Genomic DNA, 24582 nt, shown 5'->3' on the forward strand with positions numbered 1-24582 from the left:
TAAAAATCTAAATAAATAAATAAATATCAGATGGACTACATCTGGAGTGTGTGGCCTAATATGCAAAGGAGTTCCTGCAACCAAAAAAGTTCTGCTTTCTGCCCAAGATCCTGGCAAGCTGTTACTGGTCCGAGTAGACAATACTGGATTAGATGGGATGATGGTCTAACTCCTTATAAGGCACCCTCCTGTCTTCCATTGCCTGATGCTCAAGTCTTGCCCTGACCTGGTTCTTCTCCTCTCTCGCTCGCTTGCTGGCCTCTTTTCCTATTCTCGTTCTTCCGCTCCGGCTCCCTTTACGCCAAGACAGCCTGATGGATGACGGGATCAGAAGTCTCTCCTGACACCTCTGTGATTATTCCAAAGCACCTGAACTTTCTTGAACTTGGGTAAACACATCTTTAATTTATATTGCATGCAATTATTGTTTTATTGCAGCTGGAGTGTTAAGTGTAATCAGGTGGCTATTGTATAATTTAAAACGCCAGGTGATTTTTATTTAATAATAATCGCTTGCGTTCCTGTCGCGCCTCGCATCCCCCAAAGGGGATCTCCACTGCACTTTGCCAACTTAACAATCAAAGACGCCGAAAGTAAAAACACTGATTATAATTAACATAATCTAAGTGAGCCAAGGTCTTTGCCCTCTCGCTCCGGTGTGTGTTGAAAGGGGGACCGGTGAAATTAATGATGGAAGGATCAGGGCCCCCCCCCCCCCCCTTTAGGTGGGGCCCGTTTTAGAGAGCAAAATGGCAGGTAGAGTTTTCTGGAACCTAGCTGTATTTGCTTGCTTGTTTGTTTAGTGCAAGGGTGTCGAACTCATTTGTTATGAGGGCCGGATCTTACATAAATGAGACCTGGTTGGGCTGAGCCATGTCAGGCCGGGCTGTGTGCATACCTATATAAGATTAGGTAGCAGAGATATAAACTTTATAGAGGACACTGACAAACGCAATTAAAGATATTTTTTTAAAAACTTAAAACATGCTTAAAACATTAACACTCTGTCTTAAAGGTACTTTCTCTGTATCTCTCCCATGGGATCTGGGGAACTGGGCAAAGGAAGCTCTGGCTCTTTCCTTCCTTCCCCAGGGGACCAGGAGGGGGAGGAGCCTCAGTCAGTAGAAGGAAGAGAGGCTTGGCTCAGTAGTTCTGCTGTGCAATTGAGAGAGCCTGGCAAAGCAAACTCTCCCTTCCCACTTCCTCCTCAAGGGAGGAGCCTCAGCCAATAGAGAAAATAAAGACTTTGCTCTGTAGCTCCAGTGCAATTGAGCAAGCCTTGCAAAGCAAGCTATTATGCAGAAGAAAGCAAGAGAGAGGGAGAAGGAAACAGATGACTGCCAGATTGGAGCCCTCCAAGGGCCTGATTTAGCTCCTAGGCCACATGTTTGACACCCCTGGTTTAGTGTATTTTAATGCCACTTTTCTTCCCAGTTGTGGAAAAAAATGCAATACAGGTTTTTTTTTTTTTAAAGGTATAAAATGGTATTTAAAAACTAAAAAATACACAAAGCATCCTGGGTAGTGCGCACTAGTGTTCTGTTGTTTTTTGTTTGGATTTTTTTTGCTTTCTCGGGTAAGTACTCTTTGACTTGAACCCCTGATGACAGTTATGCCATTCATTCATTCATTTGTTCATTCATTCGTTTGTGTGCGTGTGTGTGTGTGCGTTCATTCATTCACAGCATCATAGATTTGGAAGGGACCGCCAGGGTCATCTAGCCCAACCCCCTGCACAATGCAGGAAACTTACAAATACCTCCCCACAAGCATACATCCCCACTGGCCCCTGCAGGCTCCCTGCCCAGAAGATGGCAAAAAACCTCCAGGATCCCTGGCCAAACTGGCCTGGAGAAAAATTGCAGCCTGACCCCAAAGTGGCAATCAGCATTTCCCTGCGCATGTAAGAAGGGGCCATAAGAACTAAGCACTGAAGCAACCCCTCCTGCCTTCCTTCTCATGGTCTGCCGGAGTTCACAGAATCGAAAAAATCAAAGGTACATAACCCACCGTGAAAACCAGCTTCTATTATCAAATTATACAAGGTCAACAAAAATAAACATACTCATATACAAATTCCAACGTCATAAATTAGAAAACAACCATAATGTTTAGTCCTTAATGAAAAAGGAAGCATTAGCACCAAGAGCCCTTCTTTTCATCCTACGGTAAAACTTCCCATCTCATTCCATGAAATCCCGGTGTAGTACTCCAGATGTTTAATGTCTGTCAAAAGATGCAGCCAATAATCCAAGTTTCCAAGGACAAGGTCGTACTGAACCCTTGTTTCGCGTGAGCTTCTTCAAGCTGCAATAATCCTAAATGACATAAATGGTATACAATAACACACTAAAACCATATGCACATTAGCCGTAAAACCATTTTAAACCCTGAATAAAAGCAACAAACCTTTTAGCAATTTTTCTGAAGTGTTAGGCCAAACAGCCAGCTTGTTTAAACCAACACCTGCAAGGTGCTACTGTGAATCATACTAAATGGCTCATATGCGGCAGGTGCACAATTCAAAATGTTCCTTAAAGCTACAGAGTAACCGTCTCATTTGAGAGTATAATCTCATTGGAGGAGTTCACAGAATCAGCATTGCTGTCAGATGACCATGCAGCCTCTGTTCAAAAACCCTCATGGAAGGAGAGCCCACCACCTCCCAAGGAAGTCTGCTCCATTGAGGAACCGCTTTGTCAGGAAGTTCTTCCTAATGTTTAGCTGGATACTCTTTTGTTTTAATTTCAACCCGTTGGTTCTGATCCAGCTTCTAGGGCAACGGAGAACAACTGATCAATCCCCTATATGACAGCCCTTCAAGTGCTTCATTCATTCATTCCCTGACTTTCTCTCAGTGGGTTACATCCTCTCTTCCGTGTTATTTTCCTCACCACTCTGTATGATAGGCAGAGAGAGCATGACTGGCCCAAGGTCACCCAGCAAGCTTCCATGGCATGAGTGGGGATTCAACCCTCGGTCTTCCAGATACTAGTCCTACCCTCTTAACCACTACACCGAACTGGGTCTCATTACCGGTTCCCAAGACTACCTTGGCAAATGCTGAGAGATTGGGGTGGAGGGGCGAGGCAAGAGGAGGGCAGAGATTGGGGAGGGCATGATGTCACTTCCAGGCAGTGCTCCTCCCCAAATTCTGCCCTTTCCTGTCACCATCTCCAAATCCCTCAGCATTTGCCAGCGCTTTATTGGGAACCGTAATCTTGTAGGGTATCTAGTTCAGAGTTTTTGCTAAGTTTTCAGTCCTCTCTCTGAAAGGTGGGATGTTTTTGTTCTGTTTTGAAGGCTCTCCTTCTATACAAGACCACTGGTCCATTAAGGTTGGTATTATCTACTCATTGGCAGTGGTGCTCCAGAGCAGGGGTGGCCAAACTGTGGCTCAGGAGCCACACGTGGCTCATTCACACATATTGTGTGGCTCTCGGAAGGTCCCACTGCTTCATCGGCTGGCTTGGAGAAGGCCTTTGTCTCTTTAAATCACTTCTCCAAGCCAGCCAGTGGCTTGGAGAATGCATTTAAAGTTACTTTCTTTCCACCTCCCCCCATCTATTTGTCTTCCTTCCTTCTGGCTCTCAAACATCTGACATTCATTTTTTGTGGCTCTAAAACATCTTACATTTATTCGGGGTGGCTCTTACATTAAGCAAGTTTGGCCACCCCTGCTCCAGAGTCTCAAGTAGAGGTCTTTCACATTGTTAGCTGCTCTGAGCCCGTCAGGGGAGGGCGGGATATAAATTTGATAAAAATAAACAAATAAATTATGTACTACCTGAGTTTTTTTAAACTGGAGATGCCAGGAATTGAACTTGGGACCTTCTGCGTGCCAAATTGGTGCTCTGCCACCGAGCCATGGCTCTTCACCTCTGCAGTACCTCTGAAAGTGGGGGCATGTTCCAGAAAGGGGAAAACGTCCTTTTCAAACTCTCTTCACTGTGTTGGCTTTGCGCCATGTTGTTTTTCAATAAGGATGACACCTCTGAATGAAATTTTTAAAAGTTATTATTCCAAATGCGATGTGTGGAAATTCATCTCCTTCCTTCAGAAATCTCAAGAAGTATAGTCACTTGCATCTGCATAATCCAAAATAGCTTTCTTTCCACTCATGCTTCTTTAAGTCAGACCCTTAACCTCAAGTGCATTTATATGTAGCATCTCCAAGTCATATTATTGCTTCTCTTTTTTGCTCTGTCATCAGAAGTTTGTTTGTCCTCCCTGCTAGGTGAATAAAAAGTCCAATGTACTAACAAGGTCATAAAATGACTCTCTTTAACAGCCTAACAGTGCAATGCAATACAGCAAGGGTGAGGAACCTTTTTTCTGCCAAGGGCCATATGGATATTTATAACATCATTCTCAGGCCATAAAAAATTATCAGCTTAAAAACAGTGCTCGCCAAGGGAGAATGATTCAGGCCAGCAAAATTAATGCAAATAATTGTTTTTCTATTTGAAGTCATGTGGGGAGAGCCACATGACTGGTCGGTGGCAGGGAGGACCCTGCAAAGTGGGGGACCCCCTGCCCACATGAGGGGGCTGGCAACCCTACCAAGGAATAGTTTGGGAATATCCTATGCAGTTGGTCTCAGAAGTGGAATGCTAACAGAGCACACTTTTTGTATATATGCCATCAGGCCTTGAATTCAGCAGGAGTTCACAGCTCCTGAACCTTTCTGACGCCCCCCCTCCTCCCCATGTACCTACCTTGTCCATTGAATAGTAGGTGCAGCTGCATAACAATCCTTGGGTTAGGAGAGCGGGCAGCCAGCCAGCCACCAGGAACTTTGCCACGCCCCCAGCAGCCCTTCATTAACCCCTGGAGAACCTCCCCACACACCGTTTTTCTACTTCTTATGTGATTTTGGGTGGTGGGTGGCTTGCTGGCCTTTTGACTGTGGGGGGGCAGCCAAGGAGACCCCCAGGTGAGCGAGGCCTGCTTGGGCTGGCCAGCCCAACAGACCTCGCTCGCCTGGGGCTCTCCTTTTTTAGGTCAGGTTGCTTTTGGCTGGTTGGGGGGGGCAGCATATGTTAATGATTATGCTAATGAGCTCCACCACCTATTTTTTTTAAACGACCCCTGAATGCCATCAGATGCACCACATTGACATTAGTGCTACAGTCTCTGATTCTTTTGGGCTGCCTTCTGGTCAGGAGAGATTCATCAGTGGACGTTGGAGGCAGTGCAAAACCTTACCATGTGCTCATTAAGCCGTTGGAAAAGATGGCCTTGCAACATCTTGGGTTTTTTCCCCCTTCTGACACCATCTAAAACTTTTGCAGATTTTTTTTTTGTAAAGTAACATAACAAAAACCATCAGCCAATTGCTATATATCTTTTTTCCAAAAAATTGAATATAGTTTTGATTTGATTTTATAAAAGTGAAAATGCTCAGCAGAGAACTGACAGCGGCGGGGACAATGCATGTGGAAAAAAGAAAGTAAAGAGGACGCATCTCATCTTTGTTTATGAAAGCGTGAAAATGTCGAAAAGAAGCCACTACTTTCACACTGTCACCCACAAAACTCATGATGTGCCTACAAGTGAAGTGTAAAGAAAGTCTCAATTGTTCATTGAAGGCGGGGGGGGGGGGCGGGGGTGTGGAATCGGGGTTTGTGATATAAATGGCTGCGGGTTTAACTCTTGGGTGGTTTTGTTCTCAGCCTCAAATCTGTGCAGGATAAATCCAGCTGCTGAAAAAAGGCTGGCAGAATAGCAAGAACCAGTTTTTACCAGTTTTTTTCAAAAAGTTCATGTGAACACATGATGTTGCCTTTATGCTAAATCAGACCTTTGGTCCCTCAAAGTCAACATGGTCTGCTCAGACCAATAGCGGCTTTCCAGGGTCTCAGGATGAGGTCTTTCAAATCACCTCCTATCTGATTCTTTCAACTGGAGATGCTGGGGATTGAACCTGGGACTCCTTTGCATATTAGACCGCACACCCCTGATGTAGCCAGTCCTCCTGGAGCTTATAGTAGGCCCTGTACGAAGAGCCCTGTAAGGAATTATAGCAAGATCTCCTTTGCATATTAGGCCACACACCCCTGATGTAGCCAATCCTCATGGAGCTTACAGCAGGCCCTGTACGAAGAGCCCTGTAAGGAATTCTAGCAGGACCTCCTTTGCCTATTAGGCCACACACCCCTGATGTAGCCAGTCCTCCTGGAGCTTACAGCAGGCCCTGTACGAAGAGCCCTGTAAGGGATTCTAGCAGGACCTCCTTTGCCTATTAGGCCACACACCCCTGATGTAGCCAATCCTCCTGGAGCTTACAGTAGGCTCTGGAATAAGAGCCCTGTAAGCTCTTGAAGGATTGGCTACATTGGGGTGTGTGGCCTAATATATAAAGGAGGTTCTGCTACAAAAAACCCCCTGCCCCTTGCTGTTTCAGTGCTATGCACATACAGTTGTGAGTGCATGCCGTTGCTATGCCCAGATAACTGCCCAGTTTTAAAGAGATGTCACTTAAGTGCAAAATCCAAGGGGTATATTCTGTTACATCAAACTGATCTTATTTTGATCCGAGGACCCTATATGGCCGAGGACCTGTCTACCTTGGGGACCGTCCCTTCCTGCACGTTCCCCAGTGGGTACTTAGATCCGGAATGCAAAACTATTAACGATCCCTGGGCCAAGGGAGGCTAGACTAAAATCTACTAGAGAAAGAGCCTTTTTAGTCACAGCCCCCTATTAGTGGAATCAACTGCCGGAGGAGGCCAGAGCCTTGCTGGACCTTGCGCAGTTCCCAAGGCCCGCATGACCGTACTTTTCCGGCTCGCCTTTAACTGATCCTAAGATGCTGATACAGTAGCAAGAAGAACAGCCATCATCCAACTGAATTGAAAGGATATCCTGATATTAGCGCCATATTGTTTTAAAGCATTTTAGATGGTTTTAATTAATGGCCAGCCCAAACCTGTTTAAATGTAATGGTTAGCTATATTGTTAGTGCGATTTTATAGGTTGTGAGCCGCCCTGAGCCTGCCCTGGCGGGAAGGGCGGGATATAAATCTAATAAATAAATAAATAATCCCAGCAGCTCCCTGGCAGTGGAGGAACCCTCACTGGGAACATCGTTGGATCTCCAGGGACATGGTGACATCATTTCCGTTGCAACCGGAAGTGACATCAGCGTGTTATGGCGACACACATGCATTTAGCTAAAACTTTGCTTTATCTTTAGAGTTTTGACCCAATGCTAGAGCATTTCTATGACACACTGATGTCTCTTCGGGTCAGGCCAGAAGTGATGTCGGCACTTCAGGATGCTGGCAGTTGTCATTTCACTCTCCCATACCACCCCCATTTTAATCTTGCTAATAATGAATGGTAGCAGCAGGCCTCAGATTCAGCAGGAGCTCACAGGAGCACAGCTCCAGAACCTTTCTGAGGGTTCCCCCTCCTCCTCCCCACCTACCTTGTCCATTGAATAGTAGGTGCAGCTGCATAACAATCCCTGGATTAGGAGAGCAGGCAGCCAGCCAGCCACCAGGGGCTTTGCCACACCCCCAGCAGCTCTCATTAACCCCTGGAGAAGCCTGCGCCACCCTTTCTCCACTTCTTATGTGATTTTGGGTGGCAGGTGGCTTGCTGGCCTTTTGTCCCACACATGGATCTCTAGCCAGCCCAAGCAGGCCTCGCTCTCCCGGGGCTCTCCTTTCTTGCCTTGGGTTGCTTTTGGCTGGGGGGATATGCTAATGAGTTGTTAATGAGCTCTGCCACCTGTTTTTCTACAAAACAACCCCTGAGTAGCAGGAAATGCCTGCTTGGGGCAGGAAATCCTCCTTCCTAGTTGGAAAATGGCAAACCCACTCATGGTTCCTGCTTTTGATTTCCTCCATTTTGTGTTCACAAGAACCCTGTGGAGTATGTCATTCTGGGAGTGCATGACTGAATCGAGATCATCCAATTAACTTCATAAGAGAGTGGAGATTGCAACCCAGGTCTCCAGCTGTAGTGTGGCGATTAAAGAGTGATGGACTCTAATCTGGGGGACCATGTTTGATTCCCCACTCTTCTGCCACATTCAGCCAACTGCATGATCTTGGGCCAGTCACAAGTGCTCTCAGAGTTGTTCTCTCAAGAGCGGTTCTCTTAGAGCTCTTTCAGCCCAAACTCCCTCAGAGGGCATCTGTGGTGGGGAGAGGAAGGGATTGTAAGCCATTTTGAGACTCTTTCGGGTAGTGAAGGATGGGGTATAAAACCAGCTCCTCCTCTTCCACCACAACCACCTCTTCCTCCTTCATCTTCCTCTTCATCTTTTTTCTGGCACTCTAACCTCTATTCCATGCTGCCTCAGGTCCTTTTCTTTTCCAACTCAAACTACTTGACTCTGAATGGTCTAGTATACATCTTTTTTTTTTAAATGATCTATTGACCTTTTAAATAGTTTGTTGCGGGGCTCAGATTTAGCAGGAGCTCACAGGAGCACAGCTCCTGAACCTTTCTGAGGGTCCCCCCTCTTCCTCCCCATCTACCTTGCCCATTGAATAGTAGGTGCAGCTGCATAACAATCCCTGGATTAGGAGAGCAGGCAGCCAGCCAGCCAGCTACCAGGGGCTTTGCCATGCCTCCAGCAGCCCTAATTAATCCCTGGAGGAGCCCATGCCACCCTTTCTCCAGGCCTCGCTTGCCCTGGGCTCTCCTTTCTTGCATTGGGTTGCTTTTGGTTGGGGGGTGGTGGCATGTGTTAATGACTTATGCTAATGAGCTCCACCACCTACTTTTCTGCAAAACGCCCCCTGGATTGGTGTACACTGTTTCGAATACATATAGTGGAATAGTGGGTGGATCCCAGCCCTCTGACGAACAGAGGATATTTCTTTAAATCATGTTTAAAATAGGACACCCCACCTTTCTTTTTGGCTTGAATGTAAAGCCTTGCTCCAATCCAACCCAGCAGAAACCAGGCTCATTCACACTTTTATTTAAACATGGTTAAACTGAAGTGTCGTGTTGGGAGGAGAATTTTATGAATACCATGGACCACCAAAAAAGACAATTGGTTGGACTCAAGATCAACCCTAAACTTAGGGTTGCCAAGTCCAATTCAAGAAATATCTGGGGACTTTGGATTTGGAGCCAGGAGACTTTGGGGGTGGGGTTGGAGCCAGGAGACTTTGGGGTGGAGCCAGGAACAAAGTTGTGACAAGCATAATTGAACTCCAAAGGAAGTTTTGGCCATCACATTTCAAAGGACTGCATACCTTTTAAATGCCTTCCCTCCATTGGAAATAATGAAGGATAGGGGCACCTTCTTTGGGGGCTCATAGAATTGGACCCTGTGGTCCAATCTTTTTGAAACTTGGAGAGTGTTTTAAGGAGAGGCACCAGATGCTATGCTGAAAATTTGGTGCCTCTATCTCAAACAGCGCTCCTCCCCCCCAGAGCCACAGATACCAACGGATCAATTCTCCATTATACCCCATGGGAATCGGTCTCCATAGGGAATAATGGAGTGCCCAGCAGACATTTCCCTCCCTCTGCTGCTTTCTGATGAGCCAGAGGTGGCGGGAGGATTTCTAAACTGGGGGATCCCCTGCCTCCACCTGGGGATTGGCAATCGTACTTGAACTTGCCCTGAAAGCGAAAATGACTAAACTGAGGCTGCTACACTTTGGTCACCTCATGAGAAGATGAGTCACTGGAAAAGGAAATAACGTTTGGAAAAGTAGAAGGCAGGAGGAAAACCCAACAGGAGATGAATTGACTTGAGCAAGGCTGTTAACGAAAGGACATTTTGGAGGTCATAAATTCATCAGGTTGCCATTAGTCAGAAGTGACTTGAGAACACACACAGAGATGGTGTCCGTTCTAATGCGGCAAGCCTGTTCTAATATTCTTCTGTGTTCTTCCACAGTGACAGAAGCAAAGGAGGCTATAAGGAGCAGGAGCAGTGGAGCGGTTAAAAGAGAACAGTTAAGCTGGGAAACTCCAACAGGTAAGACTTTTCTAAAGAAAAGCAGTTTGCTGCTTTCTGAGAAGTTGCTTTGGCTAAGATTGGACTTGTACCCAGTGTAAAAATCCAAACAGGAATGCTCTAACTCTAAGTTGGGGGGAATCCAGCCATTTTCAGTGTCATCGGTAACAGTAACAGCCTGAAAATTGCCTATTGTCTGGCAATGAAGACAAGCAAAACAAATGATTATGGAAGTAATGAAGGAAAATCAACAAAAAGTCATTGACTTAATATTGGCCATGTCACAGGTACAATGACGTGAACTAAGAAGTTGGTTTTAATATGGCCAAGTATGGATCGTGTTTCTCAGATAGGGCTCCATTCTGCTATGTTTGAATACAAAGACGTTCCATCATGTAGATAGAAACTGAAAGTTTTGTGGACTTGTTCCGGACTGTGAACTTTGTTGAGATCCCGTTGTTCATGTGAAGTTTTCTGAACGTCATCTGTGTGTGTGTGGGGGGGGGGGGCGGTTTGTGATGCTCTCTCAAACATGAAGTGTGACAATTCTTGATTTTATCCTTAGTCATTTGTATGACAACGATCAGACGCCTTGGCATATGTGTTGCTTTAAAGCATCAGCTGGTGATTGATTGTTCTTTCCTACTGTGATATAGTGATTGAATGGGTATGCTGGAGGCAGTTTCCATATGTGGACCAGCTGTGGTGGGAACTGGAGTGGCTTCTGTGAAGGGCCATCTCATAAACCAATGAGGTAGTGTGTTGGGGACCACATGTGCAACCTTCTATATGAGAACTATGTGCAGTGGTGCATGGACCAACTTTTGCTTTGCTCATGGTTCTCTAGATGTTGGGGCAATTCTGTTAAATGAGGGAAAATAAACTTTCCTCTATCTTTCTATCTATCTATCTATCTATCTATCTATCTATCTATCTATCTATCTATCTATCTATCTATCTATCTATCTATCATCGTCTGTCTGTCTGTCTGTCTGTCTCTCTCTCTCTCTCCCTCCCTCCCTCCATCCACCACCCACCCTGTCTGGTGTTTCATGTAACTCAATTAAGATAGGTCCCCAACCTTTTAGAGCCTATGGACACCTTTAGAATCGTAGCACAGAATGGGTGGTGCAACCACAAAATGGCAGAGCACAACCACAGGAGGTGTAGCCAGCCACATAAACAAAGGTACAAGAGGAGTGATTTGAGTGAGAGAAATAATATACAACCATTTCGGTGTTGGCAGCTGCTGCCAAAACAATGCTATTTTAATCTGCACAGCCAATCAGATTTCCAGTAGCTTAACAGAAGCCCAGTTGGACAGGGGCCCCACCAGGTTACATCTAGTTTCTAAATACAGGGTGCCAGGAAAGGTGTTAGCAGGCTGCGTGGTGCCCATGGGTCCCACCAGTGGTGGAATTCTAGCAGTAGCCCTTTTGCATATTAGGCCACACACCCCTGATGTCGCCAATCCTCCAAGAGCTTACGAGGCTCTTTTTTGTAAGATCTTGGATGACTGGTTATATCAGAGGGGTGTGACCTAATATACAAAGAAGCTCCTACTAGAATTCCACTCCTGGGTCCCACATTGAGAACAGTTGGGCCAGAAGATTATTTAGGGTTAAAGACAGATGTTTTCCATGGGTCTTTCCTGATCGTTAGTCTTCAGTGTAATGTTATTGAAATCATCCCAGAATCACCAGGAGTTGCATAGATGTTTGGTAGTGTCTTTTCAGTGCTTGTCAAGGTAAAGGTAATCCCCATGAGGTGACGTCACATCATGATGTGTTCTTGGCAGACTTTTTATGGGGTGGTTTTCCATTGCCTTCCCCAGTCATCTACACTTTACCCCAGCAAGCTGGGTACTCATTTTACCCACCTTGGAAGGATTGGAAGGCTGAGTCAACCTTGAGCCGAATACCTGAACCCAGCTTTTGCCGGGATCGAACTCAGGTCGTGAGTAGAGCTTAGGACTGCAGTACTGCAGCTTTACCACTTTGTGCCACGGGGCTCCTACTTGTCATATGGACCATAAATTGTTCTATGCCACTGTTTCCGGATTGATAGCAAACCACTGGCAACCCATTCCAGTAGTAGATGTTTTCAAAGCGAGCTGAAGAACATTTGTGGGAGCTAGTCTCATATGAATATATGAAGCTACCTTATACTGAATGAGACCCTCAGTCCATCAAAGTTAGTATTGTCTACTCAGACTGGCAGCGACTCTCCAGGGTCTCAAGCTGAGGTTTTTCATGCCTCTTTGCCTAGACCCTTTTTAGTTGGATATGCCGGGGGTTGAACCTGGGACCTTCTGCTTACCAAGCAGATGCTCTACCACTGAGCCACCATTCCCCCCCCCCCAAATTACAGTATATTGGTCAAATTTGAAAGTATTATTTAGTAATCGAACATATATATATGAACATATGAAACTGCCTTCTACTGAATCAGACCCTCAGTCCATCAAAGTCAGTATTGCCTACTCAGACTGGCAGCGGCTCTCTAGGGTCGCAAGCTGAGATTTTTCATGCCTACTTGCCTGGACTCTTTTTAGTTGGAGATGCCGGGGGTTGAACCTGGGATTGAACCTTACCAAACAGATGCTTTACCACTGAGCCTCCGTCCCTCCCCATTGTCTCCAGTGATAATTTCTGGAGATAAAGATATTTAAAGCCCCCAAGATCTTAGCAGCTTCTGGAATGAGATACTTTTGCATCTATCGCCGTTTTCAACCCTGCTTTTTGTTTGTCTGAAAAGTGTGGAGATGAGAGCTATGAATTGTATATAATTTTCATATAATCATGTACATCTGCAATTTAGTTTCTAATTTGTTTCTTTGTAGTATTAAGCAGAAACAGTGGTTTATTTTTAATGACAGGGAAAAAATCGGGTTTTCTCTCCAGGGATTTTGACCTGCGTGGCAGAAAGAGCCTCCGTTTCTTTTTCATCAACAAGACAAAGACTGAAATCTAGGTTTTTAAAAAAGTTATTAAAGAAAATGTTTTTAAACCTTTTTCCCTAGATAAGATACATGTTGCCGCCTGCCCCCGCCCTTTCTTGCTGTCTTTCTTTTATCAGGATGCAATTTTCAATCTTTACTGCAGCTCCGTGCTTGGACCGCCACTGTAGGGGAATATCTGTGATTGTAAATGAAGAAGCGCGGTATCAACATCATGCACAAAACACGCTGGAGTCTCAGAGACGAGTCATCCTAACACGGTTTCCAAACAAGGAATTGAAGAAAAGAAGACAAAATCTGATACAAAATAACACAGGATGCTTACTGGGTATCAGTGCCGGGTTAAACCTTGTGGGGGCCCCTAGGTGGTCGAATCTTTGTTGGCCCCTCGCAGATTATCTCAGAGTCTGAGCACTTGTCCCGCCGCCCATGGCTCCCACTGCAGCCTGCAGGCACCTTCTTTAAAAGCCCCTTTGACAAAGCGGCAGGGAAAGGCAGAGAGAGGCAAAAGTGGTGACAACGCCACCAGCAGCCGCGCCAAGCAAGTCGGGCAAAGAGTTGCTGGCTGCACGTGCAAGTTGGAAGGGCTGCAAGCAGTGGGGAAACCAGGAGGGGAAAGCTGGCCCGGGGCCCCTAGAGGTGTGAGGGCCCATAGGCCAGTGCCTGCTTGACCTAATTGTTAATCCAGCTCTGCTGGGTATCCAGGCCTTGAATTCAGCAGGAGCTTACAGGAGTGCAGCTCCTGAACCTTTCTAAGGGTTCCTCCTCCTCCTCCCAGCTACCTTGTCCATTAAATAGTAGGCACGCCTGTATAACAATCCCTGGATGAGCTCCACCACCTATTTTTCTACAAAGCAACCCCTGTGGGTATCAGTTACTGGTAGGGTTGCCTGCTCTAGGTTAGGAAGTACCCAGAGATTTGGGGGTGGGGGTGGTTTGGGAGGGACCTCAGCAGGGTATAATGCCATAGAGTACACCCTCCAAAGTAGCCATTTTCTCCAGGGGAACTGATCTCAATCGTCTGGAGATCAACTGAAATAGCAAAAGACCTCCTGGAAGGTGGCAACCGAGTTATTGGACAGTGTCCTACCTTAGACTGGAGCAAACTGTGGCCAAACTGTGACTCAGGAGCCACATGTGGCTCTTTCACACATATTGAAGCCCCTACCACCCCGTGAGCCAGCTTGAAGAAGGCATTTCTCTTATTAAATCACCTCTCCAAGCCAAGCCAGCAGTCGAATCTTGGGGGGTCCCCTCACAAATTATTATTCTCCAAGCCTCCCTCCCTTTCGTCCTATGAGAGCCAGTTTGGTATAGTGGTTAAGTGCACAGACTCTTATCTGGGAGAACCGGGTTTGATTCCCACTCCTCCACTTGCACCTGCTGGAATGGCCTTGGGTCAGCCTTAGCTCTTTTAGGAGTTGTCCTTGAAAGGGCAGCTGCTGCCAGAGCTCTCTCAGCCCCACCTACCTCACAGGTTGTCTGCTGTGTGGGGGTGGGGAGGGGGAAGGTAAATGAGATTGTGACTGCTCTGAGACTCTGAGATTTAGGGTATAGAGTGGGATAAAAATCCAATATAATTTGCTTCTTCTTCTCCTCCTCTCTTCCTCCTCCCTCCCTTCCTTCCTTCCCTCCTTCCCTCCCCCCCTACCTTGGATGTTCATGTCTTGTGTCTCTCAAACATCTGACATTTATTCTATGTGGCTCTTACATAAAGGAAGTTTGGCCTCCTCAAGCAACCACGGCTTGTTCATTTGCAAGGTTCCAGTATTTGCCTAGTTTTTTTTTTTTTAATGGGAGGATAAGCACCACAGCTTGGAACCCACGCTTTCTACATGGTCTTTACTTGCTGCATTTTGAATTTCACGAGCCTCGGCTTTGCGTCGATGCCTTTCCCATTTTGCACGGGGGTTTTGTGCTGCGGTGAAGGCTGGACCGCCGCTTATTGCATCCAAACAGAAGATTACCACCGCTGAATGCTCGGTGTCAAGATGCTGCAGTGAGGATCAGAAGCAGCTGGTTCCGAGTGGATGATAGTTTTATCCACAGCTGCTTTAAGCCTTACCCAAGGATTTGCCATATGGCTGGGGCCTACGCTATAGCAGACTTTGCATAACGGTTAATCCAGCCTTTTTAATTCTTTCTCAATCAGAGCTACGCTGTCCCTCGGTTGGTGCAGGAAGGGAAGCACCATCCTATCTTTGCTTCCTCTTTCTGATGGTAAATTTCCCTTGCTCTTAGATCCAGAAAGGGAAAGGGTACTCTCCAGGCATTGGGAACTCATGGGCCATGGGCCAAAATCACCAAGGTACAAAAAAGTTTGATGATTGGCGTGACTGTCCTGTTGTCCAGTAGTGATTTCCATAGGGTTGCCAATCCCCAGGTGGGAACAGGGGATCCCTTGGTTTGGAGGCCTTCCCCTTGCTTCATGGTCATCAGAAAGCAAGAGGGTGGGAAGGAAATGTCTGCTGGGCACTCCATTATTCCCTATGGAGACTGATTCCCATAGGGTATAATGGAGAATTGATCCATGGGGATCAGGGGAGGGCTGTTTTTTTAAGGTAGAGGCACCAGATTTTCAGCATAGCATCCAGTGCCTCTCTCCAAAATACCCTCCAAGTTTCAAAAGGATTGGACCAATGGTCCAACCCTGTGAGCCCCAAAAGAAGGTACTCCTATCCTTCATTATTTCCAATGGAGAGAAGGCGTTTAAAAGGTGTGCGGCCATTTCCTTCATGGAAACTAACATTGACAAACTCCAGGTGAGCAAAAAAACCCCAGGTTAACGAACCTCCGCATAAACTAGCCTCAAAAAGTATACAAACTTGGATTTACTAAGTAACATATAATAATTATTTCAAATATTAAACAACAGACACCCTGTAAGGTAGGTGGGGCTGAGAGAGCTCTCCCAGAACTGCTCTTGAGCAGAACAGCCTTGAGAGAACTTATGGCTGACCCAAAGTCTCATCAGCAGGTTATGTGGAGGAGTGGGGAATCAAACCCAGTTCTCCCAGATAAGAGTCCTCGCACTTAACCACTACAACAAACTGACTCGCTGGCCCAAGGGCGCCTAGTAAGCTGTTAGTAGGACTGGCTGAAGGTCACTCAGTGAGCTGAGATAGTTTCAGAGGAGAGCAATCCTGGACTACAGTAGAACAGCTAAATTTGAATCCAGTAGCATCTTACAGATCTACAAGATTTTCAGGGTATAAACTTTCAAGTCCCAGGCCCGCAGTTAACCAGGGGCCCATGGGACCTGGCCCCCTGACAGTTTGGGGGGCCCCTTCACCCCCAAGCTTCCCCTCTCATCTGTGCAATTTAAATTGGATGGGAGGGACACCCGGGAGAAGCTGCTGCCCCTTCCATGCCTTTTAAAGGGCCCACAAATCAACTGGTTGGTGGGGTCCAAATAGCACGGGATGGGTGGCAGGAGCAGTCACCAGCTTCCTGAGTTATTTAAATGGCCCCCTCCCCCTGCAGTCCCCCCATGGCCCCCTCCCCTCCTGGCCCCTAGCTACGGGGCTGAGTAATCCATACAATTGGCAACAGACCACACAATAGCATGTTGGCTGGAAGCTTTCAGCACAACTTGATCACCTTGATGGTAGGGTGCTGGGGGGGGGGGGGGGAGCAGTGACTTCAAAGGACGCCCACTGGACCAGTTAAAAGCCTGCTGGAAGAACTCTGTCTTACAGGCCCTGCGAAACTTGGATAGGTCCCACAGGGCCTGGATCTCCAGCGGGACTTCATTCCACCAGGTAGGGGCCTGGACTGATAATCAATACTCCCTCTAAGCTGTGGAGTCTTGTGAGCAACAATTCTACCTTGTAAGCTACTGGCATTAAAGTTGTGAGCTACTGCATAAATTTGTTTGCTTTGGGGGCTATTTTTCTTGAGCTAAGACAAAAATGTGTGAGCCGGAGGCGAAAAAACCGTGAACTAGCTCACATTAACTCAGCTTAGAGGGAACATTGGTGATGATCCCTTGTGCTATCCGAAGTATACAGAGGAAATATTATGAAGAGAACTGGATGGAATGCTATCTATCCTCCCCCACTTAAAAAAAAAAAACTCCTTGGAATAACTTTCTCCTTCACTCAAACATTATAGCCCCATCGGTAATAATCTCACTTTCCATTCAAATGACTAGAGAGCTAATTTTTATATATAAGTTCTGCTGTTATTTCCTTTGAAGTTAAGGTCAGACTGTTCCTGTCCTTTTTGCCGCTGGCAAATCTTTGCCTGCTTAGCGGATGATCCTTCATACTTTTTAATAACTTCTGATTTTTTTTTAAAGTGTCTATCCAGTCAGCTCTAGAGATCAGCTTACTCTTTGGCCATGGGAGGAAAAAAAATATCTTCCACTATTTCTTATTCCACTATATTTTTTTTTCTCCAAATGAGTACCCTCGATGATGAGAGAACACTTTTTTTCTAGCGAAATTCAAATAATAAAGTTCAGTTGACTGAACTTTAATTGAAAGTTGACTGAGATTTAAATCGGCCCCTCTGAGGTCCAAACTAGACGTTAATGTATGGAGTGAGTTGGGATGGGTATTTGGTTCATATATAGTGACTGTCTGAGGTAAATACCCCACCCCCTCAGTCCAGTTTGGTTCTGGAAAATGGCTGAGGGAGAAAGGTTGAAATCCCTCATTCCCTCATTCTTAGGGTTTCCAGGTCTGAGTTGAGAAATACCTGGGGATTTTGGGAGCGATGCCTGAGGAGAATGGGTTTTGGGGAGAGGAGAGACTTCAATGAAGTGTAGTGTCATAGAGTCCACCAAGGCTTAGTTTTGTAGCAAAGGAACTCCTTTGCATATTAGGCCACACCCCCTGATGTAGTCAATCCTCCAAAGAGCTCAGGGCTCTTAGTACAGAACCTACTGTAAGTCCCAGGAGGGACTGGCTACGTCAGTGGTGTGTGGCCCGATATGCAAAGGAGTTCCTGCTTCAAAGAAGCTTCCAAAACAGCCGTTTTCACCAGGAGAACTTATTTCTGTCACTTCAGGATCAGTTGTAGTCCCAGGAGATCTCCAGTCACTTCTTGGAGACTGGCAACCTTACCCATCCTGCAGCCTCAAGTCGAATCAGACCCTGTTGTTCTCGGGAAGATTGGTTCCCTGAAGTCACATTTAGCTGGGCAAGCATCAGAGTCAAGTCTGGGATTCCACTCGCATCCTGACTTGTGCCAGATGTAGCATCTGGTTGGGGCCTAAGAGGAAACTATCCATTTCAGATTTTGGTAGGGGGTAGGGATGAGCAGGTGTGCTGAGAATGGAGCTAGGAGGACAGAACCCTGATATGGAAGCTCATGGAATGAACAAGTCATGTCCTGTGTTTTCAACTCAGAAACTCCCACTGGCCAGGCTTTTTTTTTTTTGTAGCAGGAGCTCCTTTACATATTAGGCCACACACCCCTGATGTAGCCAATCCTGCTGGAGCTTATAGTAAGCCCTGTACTAAAAGCCCTGTAAGCTCCTGGAGGATTGGTTACATCAGGGGTGTGTGGCCCGATATGCAAATGAGTTCCTGCTACAAAAAAAATGCCATGTCTGCCCTTCCCAGGTGCAGTCTCCTGATTTATTGGATGCAGTCTCCGTTTGGGTTGATGATGGAGCTAAGGAATCTTGAACAACTTCAATTTCAACTAGCCATTTTGGGAGGAGAAAGGGTGCCACATGACATGAGGCTGCAGCTTTCAGTGGCAGCCCTGTGTTCTTTTGAGTGGGGCGGCACACAAGTCTCCCCTCCTGTCTGCACCTTGCCTCAGGATCTGGATTAAACTGAACTAAACCAGGGGTGGGGAACCTCCGTCCCAAGGGCTGTATGCAGCCCTCGAGGTCACTTGGTGTGGCCCTTGGGGATTGCTGGGCTGAACCGAGCCATGTGGCAGTCTCCCTGGGGCCTGGCTGGCCAGCGAGGATTGTTGGGCCCAGCCACGCTGTGCATAAGCCTCCCCAGGGCCCAGCAGAGATCACAGGGCCCAGATGTACCGTGCGGCAGCCTCCCTGGGGTCTGGCTGGCCGGTCAGAATTACTGCAGGGCCTGAAGAAGTTACTGTCACAGTTCAGGTAATTTCCCCCCTCATTTCTTTCTTTCTCTTTCTTTCCATTCCCCCCCCCCCATTTCTTTGTTCCCCTTTATTCCCCTTTCTTCATTTATTGATTATCCCAGATGTGGCCTAATATGCTAATGAGTGTGCGACCTAATATGCTAATATTAGGGGATATGGTCTAATATGCTACTGAGTTCCTGCTGGACTTTTTCCACAAAAAAGCCCCGGACCTAGACATTTGCCTCGAGTGGCAGGCTGGGTGTGTGTGTGCCAGATTAGTGCTCTCCCCACATGACTTCAAATAGAAAAAAAAATTATTTGCATTAATTTTGCTGGCCTGAAACATTCTCCCTTGGCGGAGCACTGTTTTTTTAAGTTGATAATTTTGTATGGCCCACGAATGATGTTATAAATATCCATATGGCCCTTGACAGAAAAAAGGTTTCCCACCCCTGAACTAAACATTACAGAAGGAGAAAGGGCAGACATGATGTGGGGCTGCTATTTTCAGCAGCAACTGCATACTCTTTCTAATGTAGTGTAGTATGAATGTTGACAGCCCAGATAGCCCAGGCAAGCCTGATCTCATCAGATCTCAGAAATTAAGCAGAGCCAACCCTGGCAAATATCTGGATGGGAGAGAATACCAGAATCAGGAGGCAGAGGCAGGCTATCAAGAGACTTCTCTGAACATCCTGCATGCCCCAGTAGAAGTAACTAGAAGAAGAATTGCAGATTTATACCACATCCTTCTCTCTGAAAGAGTCTCAGAGCAGCTCACAATCTCTTTTATCTTCTTCCCCCACAACAGACACCTTTTGAGGTGGGTGGGGCTGAGAGAGCTCTCACAGAAGCTGCCCTTTCAAGGACAACCTCTATGAGAGCTATGGGTAACCCAAGGCCATTCCAGCAGGTGCATGTGGAGGAGTGGGGAGTCAAACCCGGTTCTCCCAGATAAGAGTCCATGCACTTAACCACTACACCAAACTGGCTCTCAGGTCATCATAACTTCGCGGACTCTTATCTAGGAGAACCAGTGCGCAGACTCTTATCTGGGAGAACTGGGTTTGATTCCCCACTGTTCCACTTGCAGCTGCTTGGAATGATCTTGGGTCAGCCATAGCTCTTGTAGGAGCTGTCCTTGAAAGGGCAGCTACTGTAAGTGCTCTCTCAGCCCCACCTACCTCACAGGGTGTCTGTTGGGTGAGGGTTGATTGATTGATTTGATTGATTGATTGATTTGATTTATGCCCCGCCCTCCCCGCCGAAGCAGGCTCAGGGCGGCTTACAACATAAAATCCCAGAAACAATAAAATGAATAAGTATTAAAAATACACATTCAGTAATAAAATAACAGTGATTAAAACAGTTAAAACAGAAAAACAGACTATTTGGTGTGGTGGTTAAGTGTGCGGACTCTTATCTGGGAGAACCGGGTTTGATTCCCCACTCCTCCGCTTGCAGCTGCTGGAATGGTCTTGGGTCAGCCATGGCTCTCGCAGGAGTTGTCCTTGAAAGGGCAACTGCTGTGAGAGTCCTCTCCAGCCCCACCCACCTCACAGGGTGTCTGCCTTGGGGGAGGAAGGCAAAGGAGACCGTGAGCCGCTCTGAGACTCCTCGGAGTGGAGGGCGGGATATAAATCCAATATCTTCTTCGCTTCTGGCAATAGAGAAAGTTTGAGCACCGAACAAGAGCTGACAGTATAATTCCTGAGTCACCAGGCTGAGCGCAGGCACATAAGCAATTTTCTTTCTTTTTTTTAAAGAAGGAAAACATCTATTGTGAACACAATTATTAGCTTTTCTGCTTACATCTGACCCATCAGAAAGAAAGGCTGCCTACGAGTTATCATTAGCAAGTAAAGTGTTGGTAACACCAGTCAAACGCACAGCAGACTTCTGGCTCTGGAGTGTCTGGACTCGCTCCCAATATTAGGAACCAGGAGTCAAACTGCCGTCCCTTCTCCTGTTCTGCCATACGCCCCGCCATTAGCAGTCTGAAGGCAATTTTCATAAAATACATAGCCCTGCCGAGCTGGCCTCACAAGATAAATAAGCAATGCGGGGGGGAAAAAAGAGAAGCTTTTGTTTAAAAGTAATTATTTAAACTATGCATTACAGGTAATTTCCCTCTACCAGTAAAGCAAATGCTATCAGAATTTCAATAATGGTTTTTGTGTCGCTTATCTAGATAACGCGATATTGTCATTTTGAGGAGCTTAAAAAGGCTGTTTTATTTTCATTTGTGTCAAATGTGAGGCTAAATAGGAGCTGAATACACATTTAAACATCGTTTGGGCGTTCTGCTCTTCGACGGACGGTTCTGTTTCCCTGATATTTTTATGGTAATGTAATGATGGTGGTTTCATAAACCTTAGAGTTGATTTATATCTCCAGCAGGCAACAGGGGTAGGGAATAATGTGGTTTTTTTTTTAATTTTATTTTTCATGTTGTGCATGCATAACACCTTTTCAGTTTTAATAAAATATATATTTTAAGTAATTTCCTCTTATGCAGAAACCAAGTCATAGGTTTCATGATGGCGGTTATATACAGGAAGCTAATACTAGAATGCATATGGAGCAGAGGTAGGGTTGCCAAGTCCAATTCAAGAAATATCTGGGGACTTTGGGGGTGGAGCCAGGAGACTTTGGGGGTGGAGCCAGGAGACATTGGGGGCGGAGCCAGGAGCAAGGGTGTGATAAGCAGAATTGAACTCCAAAGGAGTTCTGGCCATCACATTTAAAGGGACAGCACACCTTTTAAAATGCCTTCCTTCCATAGAAAATAATGAAAGATAGGCGCACCTTCTTTTGGGGCTCGTAGAATTGGACCCCCTGGTCCAATCCTTTTGAAACTTGGGGGTTTTTGGGGGGATAGGCACTAGATGCTATACTGAAAATTTGGCGCCTCTACCTCAAAAAACAGCCCCCCCAGAGCCCCCGATACCCGCAGATCAATTCCCCATCATTCCCTATGGGAATCATTCATGGAGGTGCATAATGGCTGTGGGGGTGGGGCTTCCCCCGCCGGCCAGCTGGCTGGGGGAGGGGGGAAGCCTGTAAAACCCGGGGATCCCCCGCTGGGACCTGGGGATTGGGAAGCCTAAGCAGAGGTCCATCAGTGGCTATTGGCCACAAGGTATAGATGGAACTTTCTGTCTAGGGCAAGTGATGCTCTGTATTTTTGGTGTGTGAGGGGGGGGGAACAGTGGGAGGGCTTCTAGTGTCCTGGCTCTTGATGGCACTTGGGTTTTTTTTTGCCACTAAATCGCCATCTGACAGCTAGATGGCCATCTGACAGCAATGTGGATCCTGTGAATTTCAGGGGAATTTCCTGAATTGTGCAGGGGAATTTCCTGCATTGTGCAGGAGGTTGGACTAGATGACCCTGGAGATCCCTTCCAACTCTATGATTCTATGGTTTTATGATTCTCTATGCAAGTTATTTCTGTTAGAGCCAACTGATATTCAAGGGCTTAGCCCAGGAGTCCCGAGTGTGGTGCCCATGGGTGCCTACTGACACCTTTCTTGGATATTTTTAGAAAATGGGCAGGGCCAGGTCTGGAGTCTCCTGACCGACTATGTGGGGTTTTTATTTATTTATTTTGATTTATATCCTGCTCTCCCCACCGAAGCAGGCTCAGGGCGGCTTTTAAATGTTGCTCTGGCAACAGCTGCCTCCACAGCAGCAGCATTTTCACTCTGTGACTGAAGTAAGCCGCGGCAGCCATTTTGAAGCCGGCTCTGCCTTCTGCGGCAGCCCTTTTGTGGGAGCCCTTTTGTGACTGGGCCCACCACGCTGTGTCAGAATTTCAAAGGTGTTCATGGACTCAAAAAGGACGAGGACCCTTGGCTTAGACTTCAGTAACAATGTCTAAGATTTTAGTACCGGGAATCTAAAACAGGTGGTTCCTGTATTGTCGAAGGAGAAGAAGAGTTGGCTTTATACCCCACCCTTTGCTACCCAAAGGAGTCTCAGAGCGGTTTACAATTGCCTTCCCTTCCTCTCCCCACAACAGACACCTTGTGAGGTAGGTGGGACTGAGAGAGCTCTCTTGAGAGAACAGCTCTCTTGAGAGAACTGCTCTTGAGAGAACAGCCCTGAGACAATGGTGACTGGCCATGGCCGCGGGCGGGTGCTATGTCTTGGGTGGTGAGGAGTGGTGCAGTCGGCTGCCCATAGTGCCCGGACTCTGCTCAGCCGACGGCAGCAATGCTTCCTGCTTCCTGTGTGCACAGCCTGACCTCAGCAGAAAGAGGCTGTGGGGCACTGCTGCTGGGGAATGAGGAGTGGCGTGGCTGGCTGTCCATAGAACCCAGGCTCTGCTCAGGAGATGGCAGCGGCACTTCCTGTCTCCTGCATGTGCAGCCTGGCCAGGGCGGAAGAACAAGAAGAAGAAGAATATATTGGATTTATATCCTGCCCTCCACTCCGAATCTCAGAGTGGCTCACAATTTCCTTTATCCGCCTCCCCCAAAGCAGACACCCTGTGAGGTGAGTGGGGCTGAGAGGGCTCTCACAGCAGCTGCCATTTCACGGACAACCTCTGCCAGAGCTATGGTTGACCCAAGGCCATCCCAGCAGGTGCAAATGGAGGAGTGGGGAATCAAACCCGGTTCTCCCAGATAAGAGTCCGCACACTGGAAGGAAGATGCTGCAGGTCTCCTCCTTCCCTCCATCCTCACAACTGCACATGCTCACGAAGAGACTGCCTGGGATGGATTCCTGTCACCAGTTCCACCTCAAAAAAAGTCCTGACAAGACGTTTCCTGTGAGGGACACCCAATTCAGTGCCCACCGAGGGCCAGCGCTCTACGCAATCACCTATTTTGCCTAGTAGCAGGGCATAGCCCTGGTGGAAACTGAGGAGGGCAGGGACCTCAATGTGGTACAATGCCGTACAGTCCATCCTCCAAAGCATCCCTTTTCTCCAGGGGAATTGATCTCTGTAGTCTGTAGATCAGTTGTCATTCTGGGGCATCCCCAGGTCCCACCAGGAGGTTGGCATCCCTAGCTGGAAAAAGGCAAACACATATTTGTACATGTATGTATTTCTGCTTTCCTCCCCCTTCTTATACGGTGGTCCTTGTAAGGGTATAAATGTGAAATATAAATTATGTAATTATGTGGTGCACATAACACTTCTGGGAGGAATCTTCCTGAGCTGCTCAGTTATACTGAACCTTCAGTAATGTTTTGCCTAAACAGGAAGTGCTGAATTTGCCTTAGGGTTGACCAGGCCTTTTTTTGAGCAGGAATGCAGATCTGGCTGGGTTGGTGTCAAGGAGTGTGGTCTAATATTTAAATGAGTTCTTGCTGGGCTTTTTCTACCAAAAAAGCCCTGTGTGAAACAATGGTGACAACAGGAGGTGTGGCCTAATATAAATGAGTTTCTGCTGGGCTTCTACAAAAAAGGCCCTGGGATTGACAACTCTGGGTGTAGAAAAACCCAGACAGTGGCGAGTGGAGCCAGGAACAGTGGGATTTTGGGAGGGGAGGGTCCTTGGTAGGGTATGATGCCATACAGTCCACCTTCCAAAGCAGCCGCTTTTCTTAGGAGAGGTGGAATGGATGTCTTAAATAAGGTAGTCATAAATAAATAAGCTATAGCTATCGTCAGAAGAT

At 46.8% G+C, this 24582-nt stretch overlaps 1 protein-coding gene across 1 annotated transcript in view; it reads left to right on the plus strand.

Annotated features, from left to right (window-relative positions):
• The first annotated feature begins 288 nt into the window (after window positions 1–288).
• Window positions 289–24582, plus strand: part of SOX5 (SRY-box transcription factor 5) — an 871788-nt gene continuing 847494 nt past the window's right edge. Inside the window, exons 1-2 of the mRNA XM_060245898.1 lie at window positions 289–389; window positions 9875–9955. The gene's annotated coding sequence lies outside the window, so the exon portion shown is untranslated. The remainder of the gene's footprint in view (window positions 390–9874; window positions 9956–24582) is intronic.

Source organism: Heteronotia binoei, chromosome 8, assembly GCF_032191835.1.
Source record: "Heteronotia binoei isolate CCM8104 ecotype False Entrance Well chromosome 8, APGP_CSIRO_Hbin_v1, whole genome shotgun sequence".
NCBI lineage: Eukaryota > Metazoa > Chordata > Lepidosauria > Squamata > Gekkonidae > Heteronotia > Heteronotia binoei.